Source organism: Lissotriton helveticus, chromosome 3_1 (genome assembly GCF_964261635.1).
Source record: "Lissotriton helveticus chromosome 3_1, aLisHel1.1, whole genome shotgun sequence".
Taxonomy (NCBI): Eukaryota; Metazoa; Chordata; class Amphibia; order Caudata; family Salamandridae; genus Lissotriton; species Lissotriton helveticus.
The window spans coordinates 642795389-642812314 of NC_136061.1; positions in this window are offsets into that span (position 1 = coordinate 642795389).

Below are 16926 nucleotides of genomic sequence, written 5' to 3' on the forward strand. Positions count from 1 at the left end.
GCGTCCTCTTCAGTCTTTCTAACCTAACTTTGAACGCATCTATGTTTAGTCCTTGCTCCTGGTCAATGCCTCTTGCACTTTTTTCCTACTCCTCTTATGCTCACAGTTTGAGAGGTGTTGCTGACCTTGCTTTCGGCGGGTACAGTTGAAGTGCCATGTCGTTTTTTCATTTGATTTCCTTTGGTCCAGTCAGGTTGCGACGTCACCTCATGGGTCTTTTAAACTGCTTGTCTTCTCTCCATTCAGAATAGATTTCCATCCTTTCTAAAGAAAAGCCAGGACCATCTTTCCTTAAGGACTGGGATCCCACTGCAAGCATGCTGCTTCTCATTTAGTTTCTCAGTTTTGGACGCACAGGTTTTCCAAGGTCTTATGCATGTCACAGCACATCTCCAGGGCCAGGCAAGTGGAGCACATGGCTTAGACCAACTCATCAGTTCAACTGTGTCAAAATCATGTTTGGTCTTCCTGGCTCTGGTGGTGGTGCTAGTGCATTGGGACATGAGGGGGTGGGGAGTACGCGTGTAGACTTCGGCTCTCCAACACCAAGGGATCCAGATTGATCTCATAGATCAGGACCTCTTGGACGGTAACCTTACAGCGGCTGTAATATCTCTTCGTTCCCAGGAGGCATTTTGGCGTTCACTTCCCTGTCCCATCTGGGCCACATCTCTGTCTCTAAGATGGGGATATTTCCTCAACCCTTGTTTTGCCAACCTTCCACTGTAATATTAAGCATTTTTAATTGAGTTAAATGTGATGGTTGGTAAAGTCTACATCCTATACTTTTTGACAAAAACATCTAACTTTAAGGTAAAAACTACTCAGTTTTGAGTTTTGTGGGGTACTTTCAGGACAGTAGCACTTTGCAAGGATTCACCAGACTGAAATAAACAAAATAAGTGGAAAATGTTTTGCCTTTCGGTGGATCGAGGGAAGGCGTCAAAGAGACAGGAACAGATTGGATTTACAGCATTATGAATATATTATCTGTATTTCTTCCACTATTAAAAATAAAGCTTTGCATGCGAGTTCACGTTCACACATTACTGTGGTCGCAGGGAGGAATATAGCCATTTAACAAAATTAAAAACATAATAACTTGGTAAAGCTGTTCCTTACAGCAGTATAAAAAATCAAAGTTTGGGAAGTAAGATTGCTAACTTTCTATCAACAGGATATCTCGTTTCTACAGACTTTGTTACTATCTCTGATTACTTTCCTATGCCTTGTTTGAAGCAACGCCTATGGCCTTACCTGCCAGAAAGCTGCAAACATATGAATACTAATACCAAACACAGGTGTGTGTGACTGCGCACATAATGTAGAGCACGTCACTGTACCATGTGGTAAGTGTTGCCGCCGAATCTTGACGAGAGCCCTGCCATCTACAATGACGCCCCTTAAACTAAAGGGGGGTATTGGTTCACAAACAAGACTAGTATATATTTGGACGTCACTCTATAGAGCGAATCTTCCTGTTCATCGCCATACGTCTGTCTGGTGGGCTTTCTCCACCTTAGGCCTCTTTTATAAGAAGGCCCGGAAACCTAGGATGGTTGGATTACCGGATCAGGGTCTCTTGGTGGAGGGTCGGGTGAGAAAGGAAGAAGAGGCGACATTTCCCGGAGTTGCTTCCTGCATTGGTCTGTTGTTCATTTCCATGGCACTCATGCGCGCGGGGATCCCATTTTCAAGCTTCATTGCCCTTTAAACAGATTAAAAAATGTACTCATTTTTGTTCCATTGATTTATTTCGTGCAGAACAATATAAAGTTTTATTTGAGCATCTCCCAATGGGGCTGCGCGGAGGAAAATCAAAAGGGCTCCCCATGCACACACAATAGAAAGCAGAGTGGAAATATCACGGGGAAAATGGGCACCGTCGCTTCCTCGCGACCTCATCTCGTGTAGGTCTCCCTGCCCAGAACAAGTCAGCAAACAGAGCCGTGTCTTCCGCTTGTCATCATTTATTATTAATTGCCTTCCACTTTTCTAGGTCCCTGTGTTTCAGTGGGCGGCTTTTATTTGTTCTGCAATGCAAGCCTCTCTCTCCTGTCCTCCACGCGTCTCCTTTATGTGCCTCTCTTCTTTTTTGCTGCCTCATGTCCCTGCGTTCAGGCTGTCATTCTCTCTCCTTGCTCTCGCTCTCTCTGGATCTGCCTTTGTGGCAGGAAGGCAGAGCTGCGCCTTGCCAGGCCTGCCTTCCCTAGTGTCGGCTCTGCCTTAAATCAGTCAGCAGCTTCGCAAGGGTGCCTCGGGCACTTAGGCAATCAAGGAAATAGCCCACCACAACCTTCCCTATAGGTACTGTATTGCATTGCAACATTTATATTACTTCCTACCCCTATGTGGGGCGCTGAAGCGCTTGCGCACATGGGTGTGCAGTTGGAAGTGTGTGTTGTTTTCATCCTCCATGGGAACTGTATGATGACCACCAAAGTGCAGTTATCGTGTTATGGGATGCAGTGCTTAGCAGGGTGAGGGACAGGGATTTAAGTGGGCCGGGTCCACCCAGGACTAATACCTGGAAGTAATTAAAAACGGAAATTTAAATGAGTATCTGTCGGCAGGCCCGGACTGGCCGTTGCGGGCACCGGGCAATCCACCTCTCGGCCGCAAGGGTGGAGGCCGGTTTTGGGCCCCTGGGGGCCGTTTTTGTTACAGAGCCGTTTGTGCAGCATAGCTGAAAAATCGGCCCTGTAACAAAATCGGCCAAAAAGCGGCCTTGGCAAAGAGCTCGGCTGCACCCCAACTAGGGGAGGGGAGTTTGAGGGGCCGGCCGAGCACTTTGCCTGGGCCGGTTTTGGTTCCCAGTCCGGCCCTGTCTGTCGGGCCCTATATTCATGTCCTTAACTGTAATGGCGAACACATATCGATTTCTGAATAATTAATGTATTAAACGTTAAAATAATCTATGATAGTGATTTAGTCCAGTTTATATTTCACGTTTTACTCAACCTTGCAAGCTCGAAGAGTGTTAGTTAATTCCGGAATGTTGTTTTTTTCTTTGTTTTTTTTCTTCTGTGTAGCATGTTACTCTTGAATAGTACTTTATTTTTTACAGCTAACCATCCTTGACAAAGGCAATAGTGCTGGCTGGTTATAGGTCTATGCCAGTTCTTCTGTTGTAAATTTAAATACAATAGCAGAAAGTTAATCCAGGCACCAAAATACAGGTCGGGTAACACACAATGGAAATAATAACAACTAAGGGGATCATTAGGATGGCAGATGGACTGGAGTCCGTCCACCATGCTGGTGTAAACCGGGACCATCCGCCAAACATGCGGCAGTCCCGCACCACAAATCAGGATGCGACCGCCACCATGGCGGACGCATTCTTAAGTTTAACATTGCGGCGGGTGCTGCTAAAAGCAGCACCCGCCGCGATGTCAATATGTCATGTTGCGCATTTCACAGCACTACATGGCATGCACCACACGGTGCCTACCACGTAGTGATGTGAAATGTTTGTTACCCCCAAGTGCACCCTCACCTCCCCCAGCACAAGGGGGGCCTGCAACGTGCCCCCAAACACAATCCCCACCAGCCTTTCCATGGCGGTTCCACCGCCATGGAAATGCTGTCTCCAGCCATCATCGTAATTTTGCGGACAATGCCTGCTAGGCACCGCCACCATTTTACTGGTGAGGACCGCTCCGCCAGGCAATCCTAAGGATTGCCTGTGGCGGTTCTGTGGCAGATGGTCTTTGCGATCGCCACAGTCCTGGTGGGATTGCCCCGCCATCATAATTTGGCAAGGGGAAACTCGCGGTCAGCATTTGGAAGGACCACCACCGCATGGCTGGTGATGGCGGTCCTTGCTCCATCCTAATGAGCCCCTAAGTTTGCAAAATTAAGCCAGGCCATTAGTTGCATGGACCACACCACTTTTAGAGACACCCACCTACTTTTGACATCCCTTTTAAAGCCCTGGTAATGGATGAAGAAATGTGAGAGAGAAGTGCACAATTAATGATTGCTACATCCCTGTGCGCAGTAAGTTGACCTATGAAATTACAGGATAGCAGAGCCAAAGAGGGTGTGACATAAAATATGTGACTAGAAATAGCCCTCACACAAAGTTAAATGTTATTAATTACATTTTTTGAGAGCAACTGGTACAGAGAAAACGTCCCTTGTACAAATAACTGGTAAGCCATTGACAGATGACAGAAATTTTAAGGTGAACCCTGGGCGGTAAGGGCCTGCCCTTAATCGATGGGTTACTTCAGGTATCCATTGCTACAGCTTTAACTAAGAGCATGGTTCTCTAAGCTGCCATCACTCACTCAGGGCTGGGTGTGGAATCTGTGGTCTCTCGTTGTCAAGTGCCCTCACACTGGGCTACACCTCCTTCCCAGTGATGTTGGCACTACTAGGTGACCCAAATGATAGAGCCGCACTTCACCAGCCTTGCAGGACGCCCCTTCATAGCTTGCACTTGATTCTTGGTGTGGCCAGTGCCCCATCTGTAATTGTTCTGTCCTTCTCCCCCTTGTGGGCCACCAACCGGGAGACAGCTGCAGTCAACAAAAACAGAGACTGTCTGCTCAGCCTGGGAACATGATGTTGTTTTTTGTTTACATTCCACATTTTACTTACTCTTGAATTCCCTAAGAGTATTTGATTTTGTTAGGATGTTCTGTTGCTAATGTTTTTTATGGGATGTATGTCACTACAACGCATGCTTTTACAACGCATGCCATTATGACGCAGGTTTTACAACGCAAGTCGTTACCATTTCATTTCATCTTTATTTCGACAAAGGAAATGTCATAAAAGAGTGCACAATAAAACATCATATATGATTACAATTGTTAAAAGAAATTATGTTCCGGTGTTAAAATTATTTACAATACATTGTCAAACCACAAATCATAGGACTATCCCCCAGAGACGGCCTCAGATCATCACAGACCACAGAACACCTTAGGGAAATTACACAATTGTAGTGCGTCACATTTTTCCAAAAATTTTCTTCTAGTGTTCCACATGGCAGCCAGGAATTTCGTAACCGCAAAAACAATTATTGGGGACAAATCTGTTTTTAGTTTTCAATAGGAGTGAGAACACTGCCTAATACCCAGATTTTTGCAGATAGGGATAATCCACTTCTTCCTAGAGTTCTTATAGGAAGGACAAAAGAATAGTATGTGTAATTCGGACTCTATTTCGGCACCACACGCAGGGCAATTTCTGGGGGCGTTAAGATGCCAGCGTGAGGTCAGGGCCCTTATCGGTAGGGAGTCGTATCTCCATTGGAGATAAAGCTTCCTATGACCATTAGCGCTAATAATGTCAAAAACAAGCTCTAGTTTATAGTAGTCCTTTTGACCCAAAAATGATCTCGTCAATGTTCCAGTTTTGGCATTGTTTAGACAGGCAGACATATTTTTATCATAGTACAGGCTAACAATTCCCGTCTGGATAGACCACTGCACGCTTCTTCAGGGTTCATCCATAGTAGAGAACATCCCAATCTATCGAATTCTTGCCTAATGTATTTCAGCCAGGGCAGGTTCCAGACATTTGGTGTTTTTAAAAGTTCTGCGAGCTCTCGCCTGTAGCTGGCAAGTTCTGGTGTTACCCAAAGACGTCTCCAGAAGGTAAGGGGTTTAAGTCCCAATTCTTCCTTAAGGGGTCTGAGTCCCAAGTCCATCCTGAGGGGAAGTAGGGGCGTGCTGGCTGGCAAAGAGACCAGCTGCCTGAGAAACCTGTTTTCTATAGTGTTGATTTCAGGGTGGCAGTTATAGCTCCATAGCTCACCACCATAGATCACCGCTCCCCGTGCCTGCATCTTATAAATTTCAAGGGGGGAGAAATAGGTTTAGAGACTGATTCCTTCAGAAGTTTAAGAATCCCACCTGCTTTTTGGGAGAGTTTTAGTTGGGTTTTGATCTGGTGTTGTACCCAAGTCATATCCTCATTTAGGGTTAGTCCCAGATATTCAAATGTTTGGACTCTCTCTAAACGAACACCTCCTATGGCAGGATTCGGGCGGATTGTTTTCGGTGAGTTAAAAATCATGAACTTCGTTTTGGATTTATTTATTTCCAATCCCCGGTCATGGCAGAATGAGACAAATGCATCCAAGACTCGCTGTATGCCCATTGGTGTCTTAGCCAGCAACAGGGTATCATCTGCGAACATAATCGCAGAGATCCCTTCACCAGCGAGCCTTGGAGCGTCTCTATTGGGGACCGAGTTCAGGTGGTTGATTACTCTGTTGACAAAGAGGCAAAACAGGGTTGGTGCCAAAACGCAACCCTGCCTTACCCCCCTGCCAACGGAGAAGCTAGATGACAAAATGCCATGACTTGCGTTGTGGGGCGCTGGATAGAGAATAGTTTAATTTACTATTCCAACTCCAGTCCCCGTGGATAGTAGGGAAGGTGTTGGAAAGTAATTAACCTATTCCCTTACCTAGAGCGCCCCCCAGCGCAATTCGTTGTAATAACTTGCATTGTAAAAGCTGCGTCGTAATGGTAGTGTGTTGTAAAAGTTGCGTTGTAAAGGATGTTTCCCTTTTTTATGTAACATATTACTCATGTAAAGTGCATTCTGTGAAAAGAGCTGTCTCTGTAAATCTGTGTGAGTCCAGGTTGCGGGTGGGAGTTTATAAGGGCAATGATTGAGATTTGTAGAGTTCAGGCCATAAACAGAGCAAATGTCTTACAGTGCCCATCAGTGGGTCCTAAAAGGTTTCAGAATACATGCTCATCCAATCCTTGGCCTCTCTGCAGAAAGCATAGAGCTGTGGTCAGGTGTGCCAACTGTAAATCTGATTCTACGTGAAAGAATGTGAAGGAGGTGCACAACTGTTGAAATATGGCCAGTGTAAAAGATAAATAGCCTGATTTAGATCTTGGCGGACAGATTACTCCGTCACAACGGTGCCCAACATCGTAGGTGCCAAAATATAAATCCTGTTGTATCCGATGAGATTTATATTTTGGCAGACGGGATATCTGTCACCGTTGTGATGGTGTAACCTGTCTGGCAAAATGTAAATCAGACCCAAAGAAAAAGCAGTGAGTGTAGGTGAAGATAGCAGGAGAAATCGGGTGTGTTTAACTGAGAGACTCCAGAAGACAGTGGTCTTAAGTAGTAATTGAGACACTCTGAAGACCACTACTCCTTCCACAGAACTTAGTAATGTTTAATTTACAATCTGATTTTAAATGATTCAAATGACTTTGCATGTGTTTGTGTGTGTGTGTGTATATATATATATATAATGCATGTTATATATGTATATATATTTAGATATACATATATAATATATATCACACAAGTGCACAATCTTCATGATTGCCTATTGTAAGTGCCCCCCGCCCCCCATTTTTATCTATGACCTCTTACGGGCCCACCCCCTAAGAATCACTCCTGGAGAGAGCACTAGCGGTTTGGTATCCCGCTAATTTTGACTGAAGTGGTCTTTCATTAAGAGGACAAATGTTGGATCCAGGAGTACCCCGTATCACTTTCGGGGATCCTGAAGTAGTACCTGGGGCAGGTAGGTCCAAAAGCCAGTGGTGTGATCCGTGAGCATGGCTTGACAATTTGTGGTGAGTGATTTAGTCCAAGCCTCAGAGCTCTGCATGATGTGAGTCAAGCATGCTAGGTGCAGTTTGAAAAAAATGGCTCATTTACTGAACGATTGATGATTGTCTCGCAAATGATTGTTATAAAAATAATGATATTGAATCATCTAAGCACACACATTAATTAGAATAAAACGCCAACTGCGGTAAACATTTCTGCTGAAAGATCAAGTAGCGTGTCGCTGCTAGAATTACATCTATTTTTCAGAATTGTTTGTGCTCGGGTTATGTATATAACAGCGCCCAGGCCGACTCGAGAGAGTCTTTAGCACATGGCACTGACAACATATTGCATAAGAAGACCCCTCAAGCGGAGGCAGTGAAGGGCTGGCCCTTTCACCTTCAGATGGTGCATCTGTGCTGGTGCCACTGCTATGGAGGGAGATGCAGAAAGAGACGAGTATAGGCATCAACCGGCTTTCTTCAATCCTTACTGCGGGTTGAGAGACTGACAGACATGGAGGGCTGGCTTGGACACTGAGGGGCAGATTTATGATAACTGGCGCATCCCCAGGGATGCGCCAGTTATTTTGCGCCGCTGCTCCGCCACCCATGGTGCGCCGCATTTACAATACCGCGCACCATGGGGCAAAAACAGCACAGATGCGTGACGCATCGTGACGCATCTGTGCCGTAAAGGTGGCGCATTGCTGGAGTTGCGTCGCAAGCGCGACGCAGCTCCAGCAAGGCTTGGGGGTGCCCCATCTATACAATGCTGCGTCAAGACCTACGCCTGCTTCAAGCAGGCGCAGGGTTTTGACGCAGCATTGGCCTGAAAGTGACTGAGTGAAATCTTATAGATTTCACTCAGCCACTTTTGCGAGGCGCACCTGCCCAGGAACGCCCACCCTGCGCCGGAACGCCCACAAGTGGCGCAGGGCTTTACACCGTGATGCATCTGCCTAGATGCGTCACGTTGTAAATGGGTCGTAGGGATGCTCCACGTTTACGCCGCAGTTGCGTGACGCAAACATGGCGCATTCCCATCATAAATCTGCCTCTGAGTTTGATTCACCACGTTGCTTGGCCCGGCCGCTTGGCTCTGCATGTTGGCCCTTCTACCAGAGACCCAATCTTCTGCGTGCTCAACAGTTTTTGCCTTTATAGCTAATAAAGGCACGGTTTGAATGAAAAGTGGGCATCTGGATAGACAGGTTGGATTTTCCGGAACCCATCCCAATGTCCATATGAGGTTCAGGCTAGGAACCTCAGCTATGGCTCCACAGAGTTAAAGGCTGTTGAAACCCAACTAGGCAAGCATCAGGAGAGGACTATCAGCAGCTTCTCAAAAGCAGCCCTGCAGCTCGGTCACAGACGAGTATCACTGCATATCATTTTTCAATAAATTGAATCCCTGGGTTCAGGAAAGATTGTCCAATACTTCCAGAAGTATGTTAAACCAAAAAGGGGGCATAGAGGATTCCTGGAGAACCCCACAACGACAACTACAGAAGGGGCTAGAAAAGAAAGCCCTCCCTCTATTCTCGCCTGTCAGGAATTAACTATTGCAATGCCGGTCCCCCTAGATGAGCTAAAGCAGCCAGACGTTTTAACAGATGGAATGCTCGATGGGAAAAATGGCTGCAAACAAATTCAGCAGCATAAGGAGAAAGCATTCTGCCTCATCTGATGTTGCAGGATGTAAAAACATAAATGGTGAATGTTATGTACAGGGAAAGGTTTTCTCTGTGCTGATAAAATCAGGAGAGCTTGCCTTGTCTAAGGTGTGTGAAGTGTACATGCTAGTGAGACTGTCTAGGGATGGGCGGTAAATTCCGCTCCACCAGCAGAGTTTGCAGAGGTTTGCCACTCAGAGCTCTGCTTGGAGCACATAGTTTGCCAAACTCCACCCACTGCCGTGGAGCTGAGTTTACTGGCAAACCTCCAAATAAAGCGGTGATATGATGTTGATTAGGCGTAGCGAGGCAGGCTCTGCCCATGAATAGCATGCACCTTCAGAAGATGGAGACAGGAGCTGCAGAGCTGCCGAGGCATGCATTCCAGAATATCTGGGAGCTGTAATTAAGGTGTGTCAGGACAGGAGGTACTTGACTCTAAACTCACTGCGTGGTGGATGCAAGATGGCGGGGGAGGAGTCGGAAGGGGGGTCAGGTTCTCGTGGTGCAGGTTGGTCCTGTGAGCACGAGCCATGGAGCCTTTTAAGGATTTCGATCCAGGCGCGTGCCACGTGCATGGAAGTCAGCTACTGCTGTTGAGTCGTGGACGCTCCTCTGAAAAGCAGGAAGGACGGAGGTCTTTTGTACAACCTTGTGATAAAGCCTTGCGCAGCTACAGGACTCATAAATCTTTCTATGGTTCACATTATTATTATTGTATTATTTCATATAATGCACTGGATACAAGTCCCTGAAGAAAAAATGTGTGCTACGAAGTAGCTGGGGTTAAAGCAGAGCTCATGCCCTGGTTGGCAATGGTTGGCAAGCAGTGGGATCATAAAGGCCCAGCCTCGAGAGCTGTGCCTGAACCCCCCTGTCTACTTTATCAGCGCACACACCCCATGCCACTACTTGCATCAACTTCCATATTTGTGTGTCTCGCCGTGGCCTCCTGTATGTGAGTCCCAGCACATGCTTCCCAGGCGGTAGGACTTTCTTCCCACAGACCCCGAGCTGTGAACAGCGGTTCCTTCTAGACCAGGGAATCGGACAGAGGAGATAGGTGGGGGACCTCTGGGCGCAGATCCCAGTGGACTGATTTCCATAGACAGCCCATTCTGGCAGTATTGGGGGGGGGGGGGAGAGGGGGAGAGCAAGCGCTCCCGTGTGGGCACATGAAGGGCTCACCTCTGTAACTGCACCGTCCCGGGAATGGGATCCAATTACAGTGAGGGGCTGCAGCACCCAGGATCACAAGCTGACCACCTCTATTTCCAAGATTAGGTGTTTGAAAGTGTCACGAAGCACTCCTGTGCTGCTGCTCCATGCACCCCTTGTTGGAACTTAAGTTTGAATCTCAGCAGGGCAAATACAGCCTTTCATCTTTCAATAAAAATGGGGAATTTGACGTTGGTAATAGCGAATCATGTTGTTTTTCATATACTGCTGTTTGGTAAGCTCTAAAGCTGTGACAGGAAATGGCATATTAAAAATACATTTGTCCAGCTCCAAGATGTAGCTACTGGTGGGCGGAACTCTGCGGAATCACGCAAAGTTTTTACTTAGGTCCACAGAATTCTGCAGAGTGCAATTCGGTAAGTTACGCCCCCCCCCCCCCCCCCACCAGGCTTCATCCTGAGACAAGTTACCCTTTATTTTCAAACTTGGAAGAACCACTTTCCCCTTTTCCATCTAGTGGATATAGCACTTCTCCCAACGCCTTTTACCATTAGGACCCCAAACCCCCAAAACATTCACACTTTTATGTCTCCATCTGGAGATGATGACCTGTACTTTTACTTGTAAGTATGTTATGGCATTCTGCTTATTGTCATGTTGTTTATTTCTTCTGTGGCTCATGCAACAAGGCCTTCTTCCTCGGTCTGCTCCCACTGGATACTATTTAGAATCATCGAAGTATTTTGCAAAGGCGAGGGTGCGGAAAATTATTACAGTCTAGAGCCCCCATCACAGCTTTATCTTCCTCCAATATTTTGAGATCACCCTATGCCAGCTCACCTGATCTACAGCAGCAACCTTCCAAGTCTAGTCCCTTGCACCAATGACACAGGCTTGGTAAAGATCAGCTGCCACCACAATCTTCACTTAAGTCGCCTAGCTGTCTTGGCCCAATGTCCTATAGGACTTTTTCAGCAAAGATTGCCTGTTCAGCTGAGAGCGTCCTTGTTATACCTTAAATTACATGAGACTTCCATTGGTCTAGATGTTGAAAGTTTTATACTGGTGACTCAATAGTCCTTAGATCTAAGGATTCCTTGCCCCCAATCTGTTATCTTTAAGGCCAATGGTCCCATCCACATCCGAGGGTGATCATGCCCTTTATTTACGCAATGGTGAAATAATTTCATGATTGTGATCGATGATTCCGGAGATACTGTGATCTGAAGGTTCCTCATTTGCCTTATCCTATGTGATTAGCCCCCTGTAGCCCATAAGCCCCAGTTGTACCAAATTGTTTTGGTTATGACTGGCTCATTCTGACGTTTGAGCCCAGCTGGCGAGGCTCTGTTATTTTCTCAGTAGCTCCAACGAATAGTTGAGAGCAGGCAAAGTCTCAAAGGAACTGAGATATATTGAAAATTGTTGACTTTACAAACATGCCCCGTAGAAAGTATCCCCCACTGACTTCTCTTCCCCAAGTTGGTGAACCTTTCTGTACATTTTTGCTTGAAGTCTGCTACATGCACCAACCACTGAAGCCAGTGATGTTTGAACCCCTGTGAAGAGGTAACCAAGTTGGTCTCATAGACTGAGTTGAGTTTGTTCATAAAATAACAGGCTGTGTTTAAGCTCATTTCTTAACAACTGTAAGAGGTAGGTTTTCTAATTTCCTTTTAGTTTTGCAAACAAATGTCGTTGGACATTTGTCTTTTCAGCATGCTAAAACTATAATTGTATTAAACTGTATTTGAATCCAATTCCTAAATGACAATTGACGAGTCAACATGAGCTACCGCTGGAAAGCCAAGGAAAGTAAGGGGTCTTGTTTAACATCGCAAACACTTGGGGCCATATTATCAAGAAAGGGCGATACATTATCCCCACTTTTATCGGCAGGAAACTGCTGCTAAAGCGGCAATAATGGGCTTGATAATATGCCCTTGTGAATTCCCATAGAAGATCAGGTTCTTATGTTAACCTGGGCTTCTATGGGAATTCACAATGTATCGCCCTTTCTTGATAATATGGCCCTAGAATCCGAGCTCCTGGTGGAGAAGTGTGGCTCACTGGTTAGAGGCGGCAGACCCGTAAGCAGAGAACGGCCCGGGACCAGGGTTCGATTCCCGACGCGGCAGGGTCGTGAACCAGGGTCAGCGGACTCGATAATTCTCGCCTCGGTGCCTACTCTAGTCAGAAACCACACTCGGCAACTCTGGGCATCAGCTTGCCTCATCTTCACAACGGCCCCCCAGACCGCCGGGGATGCTTGGTCGCACCTTAGAGATACCCATCAGGGACCATCTCTCAGGGTGAGCCAGGATGGGTTCCCCAGCGGTCGAAGCGTGGAGATACTCCTCCGGGAGTCAATTCCTAGTGCTATATAAACACGCAATTAAATTAAATTAAATTAAATGAGAAGAGATGACAGAATCACACACTGGTATTGCCCAGAATCCTCAAATGACCTCAATGACATAGAGAAAAGGTTCAACAGGGATTTAAATGACAAGGAGATATGACATAACTCTCACACCCTATCTAATATCCTATTAGCAGCCTCTGTTCTGCTATATGATTGTGTTATTCACTGACAGGCTGAGCAGCCATATGTTTAAGTACACTTTCAAAATGGCGTCCCTACTCCTTGCGCAAAAAAGTGCAAACAGTTGGCACCGTCCACCCATACACATTGTGGGAGCCAAACTTCAATATTTTACGGCACCCTAATATGTTAATCCCCCCAACAATCTTGGCTCTGGCACCATTGATCTAATGATAAGAGTCACAACCCTCCAGACATCAGGCCCACAGAATCAACTTAGCAGAGTAATATAAAAGTAGTGACTGGGACAACTCAATTAGTGAGTTCTAGATCTCAGAACAACAAGGAATTGCTTTGTGCAAATGTGTAAAAACAAAAATAAAATGCAACAGCTCTTGCAGCTTTTTTTAAAATTAAATGTTAAATTAGCACTAAAAGTTAAATAAAGTGAAAAAATATTTTTTAAAATGTCTGTGAAAAATTTGGATTTTATGTGCTTCCAAGTGAGTTTCTGCATTTTTGTGTGTAAAGTTTGAAAATAACAAATAAATTAAACTAAACTGAACTTTCACACTTTCCTTTTGATAGCCCATAGAAACAAATCACTTTTCATGGATAGGAGGAACAATTAAATAAGAATCTAGCAGAGACGAAATCGAAATGAAGATCTCAACATATCTACTTAAATAAACAGTAAATGTTTTAAAAATCCCGACACCAAAAATGAATACAAACCTCACAAGGTGACAAGGGAAACCCTACAGTTGAATACACTTACACCTTAGTTGTGTTTCTAACCAGCAGATCTCAAAACCAGAGTACATCCAAAACGTCTTTAAAACCTCGACTGTGAGTTATAGTAGCCTCTTTAACCTTTTCTGGACATGAGCATCTAATTTTAATCATGTCTGGAACGCTATAAATTCAAGGATGAGGGTAAACATTGAAGTCATGTTCAGTTCAAAAGTGATGGACTACCAAAGATCAACCAGGGGGTTGTGAAGACACCCAGCCTGGACCACCGATGCAGGTGGATATTAAGGTGCTAATATGTTTGAGATCTACTTTCTGGGAAGAAAATGTCACTCCATGAAGACTAAAATGGACATCCAGGGATTGACGAATAAGGAATGTCTGCCTAAGATTTTAGAATGTATTTCCTCTAAATAGAACAGATCAGACATCAACCAATTTTATGCTTAGGTCGAGCATCTGCCATACTCTAAATAAACCTTTTATTTCAAGTCATTAGATTGGTAGATTTCCCTTTCACCCCTATTCAAAGTGTATACAGGGTATGTGCTGTATATAGGGCTGAAATGGACATCAGTCAATATTTGTCAGATGTCCACCTTCCATCAAACTCTGAATAATGTTTTTAGTGCCACCTGGCTGAGCTTTGAACTTTTTCGTGGTCATTTTATGACACAATATCAGATGAGTATGAACTGTGGGGCCTTATTGAGCCTGTCCTACAAGGATCCATGGTGACAAGGCCCAGGCAAGCATGTACACACTAGGTTTCTCTTCTAGGCACTTTACTCATAGAATTGCACCCACGCAGTACCTGAAGCAAACGTGCCACTTGTAGTTGTCTGACCACATCCCTGTGATGTGTTACTATTGTTTATGCTGTCCATTGCAATATTGAAATCTATGTCTATTCTAGATAGTCACCTTCACTATCTGGAAAATATTTGAGATCACTTTTATGAAGAATGTTTTTTGAATTCTCACTGGAAGTGGGTAGTGTAGACAATGTATGGGTGAGTACCCATAGTGAGCAGAATGCTAAATGACCATTTCATCAGCCACAACCCTCTTTATCATAAGATCTAAGAACATAAAATGGCTGCTCAAGTTTATATGGCTGAAAATTATTGTATGAAGAACCACCTCAATTTGAGTCACCCTTAGCCACTCTTGAGTAAGTGTGTTTCTTGAATCATACAGATGGTCCAGTTTGATTCCTTTAGCCCATCATTTGGCAGCAAGGTTTAGCCCACAGTCCCTTTTTTCACTATCTTTATGTATGCATGTCTGTATGTGGTACATCTCGGTTCCTTCCTTTAGGGATCCCAACAATCCTTTATAGTTGTGCACTGCACGTATAGTCAAGAATGTGATTGTCCCACCCGGTGATGCAGATATTCATCATATCCATAGAACCACTCCAAATAGACAACAAAATATAGACACTAAATAGAGCAGCACTCTAAACCTTGCCAGAGTAATTTAGCCAGCTGCTCCTGTCTGTGCCATCTACTACCTGGCCCCATTTTGGCAGGTGCACTCAAACACCAAGCATATTGTGATGAATATCACAGGCACAGGCTCTTCATGAGGGCTGCTGGAATCAAGAGCCCACCCCTGATGAGTCCTTTTCAGTCTCCTCTTCCAGGACAATGTTGATTACCTTCACTTGAAGTAAAGCATCTCATTGTTGTCATCCCTGTGGACCGGTCATTGTGACTCGGCTTCTCCTGGGTAGGAACCGCAGCACCTTCTGGTCAGTCTAATTCAGGTCAATGTCATATTGTAGGCTTTGTCGGCCTTGCTATGGAGCCGAGTGCACAAGGTACACAAGGACAAGGGGAACATACCGGGCAGCAAAAGAGTGGGTGATTATTACACAGACCACAATAATGGGTGCTTCCTTCCATGCTGTGTCAGAATTGTAAATGTGATGGATGCTGCGCTTTAAGAAAACAAATGCTCCCACCCTCAACAGCAACCATGAAAATATGGGGCATATTATCAATGACGGCGTTAAAATGATCGCCGGTTTAAAGCAGTGATAATGTGCTTGATAATATGCCCTGGAGAATTCCAATAGAAGCCCAAGTTCACACCAGAACATGGACTTCTATTGGAATTCTCAAAGGTATATTATCAAGCCCATTATCGCAGCTTTAGCGGCAGTTTTCTGCATCTAATTTTTAATGCCGTTCTTGATTATATGTTCCTAAGTCTTTCTTCTATAGCCACAGGGGCTTCTTCTACAGCTACATATCTCTCTTGCCTGTAAAGCACCAACATATCGATTATAACAGCTTGGTATTCTGAGAGATTCATTCCGTTCTTCCTCTCTGTTACCTAATTTAAGCATACTTAGTATATTGACCTTGGAAGGGTGGAAGGCTCTCTGCCTCACCAGGGGTCAAGCTTCTGACCTTCAGACTACTGCAGATGTCAGCAGCCTGGGTTACCTTACCCAGCTCTCGCGCCTACTTACTGGCTGAGTTATCAGTTCACTATTGACAAAGTATCCCTCCTATGCACACCTAAAGTTAAGAAAAGTATTTGAGAGTGCCAAGCTTTGCAAATAATTGAGCACTTCTTATTTGTAGCATAAATTAATCCCAGTTTTTTCATATAGATTTACTAGCACCACCTTCCGTCAGGTTCAGAATGCAGAATAATCTAATTTGTTGCCTCCCAATCCCTGAAAGTGGTCTCCTCAGCTTCCCTGTGCGTCTGCAGAAGCCATCACACCGGCTGCTAATCTGTGCTGTTGGGGATCACCATGCTACATTTTAAAGTGGAAAGAGTAGAAATAACAGTTCCTTTAATTTATTGCTGTTTCTTATTAGTCTCTCTTCTGCAATGCTTTTGATAGTTCTGCTTTCCGCCGCTCTCTGGCAGTTAAAAGCAATAACCAGGCCGAACGGTTTTGCAGGGAGTTGAAGAACTAGCCTTGCTATTAATATGAACAGCCGTCGCAATTATCGGTGAAATTCAAGTGTTCCGCTAATATTGACCACCTTGCAGAGGCACTGTTCTGCTCCTTGTGACACCAGAGGAATTCATTTCATAATGCCTGTATTGTAACTAATTGCATTTCGTTGCAGTGCTAAAGTAACTCTCAAAATAATCTTCTGATAATTTGACTAACAGGAAGGTTCTGTTTTCTAAAATCCAGGATGAAACTTATATTAGAACATTGGAATGTTGGGAGCTCCACTGCAGACAACGA